The following is a 603-nucleotide window of genomic DNA, read 5'->3' as shown; positions in this document are numbered from 1 at the left end:
AAGCAAGCCAGGTAATGAACATTGGCATGCTATAACAGGAGTGATGAGATATTTAATTGGAACAAAAAATTATGGTTTGTTCTATAAAAAATATCCTGTTGTACTTGAAGGCTTTTGTGATGCAGATTGGAACACTTTATCAGGTGATTCCTGTTCTACCACTGGTTATGTCTTTACTTTAGGTGGTGGTGCTGTTTGTTGGAGATCAAAAAAGCAAACTATAATTGCTAACTCTACCATGGAGGCTGAACTAATTGCTTTAGCTTCAGCTAGTGAGGAAGCGAATTGGTTAAGAGATTTATTGTATCAAATTCCTTATTTTGAAAAATCAATTCCTCCTATTTAATTCATTGTGATAGCACCGTTGCAATTGGTAGAGTTCAAAATCGTTATTACAACGGTAAATCCAGACCTATAAGGAGGAAACACAGAAGTTTAAGATCATATTTGACAAATGGTACCATTAATGTTGATTATGTCAAATCTTGTGATAATTTTGCAGATCCTCTTACTAAGGCCTTAACAAGAGAAAAGGTTTGGAGCACATTGAGGGGGATGGGATTGAAGCCTACAAATCCATGAGTTATATATGAGGAAATCCAA

Source organism: Solanum tuberosum, unplaced genomic scaffold (genome assembly GCF_000226075.1).
Source record: "Solanum tuberosum cultivar DM 1-3 516 R44 unplaced genomic scaffold, SolTub_3.0 scf00285, whole genome shotgun sequence".
Lineage (NCBI taxonomy): Eukaryota > Viridiplantae > Streptophyta > Magnoliopsida > Solanales > Solanaceae > Solanum > Solanum tuberosum.
Note: the sequence above shows the minus strand (reverse complement) of the source record.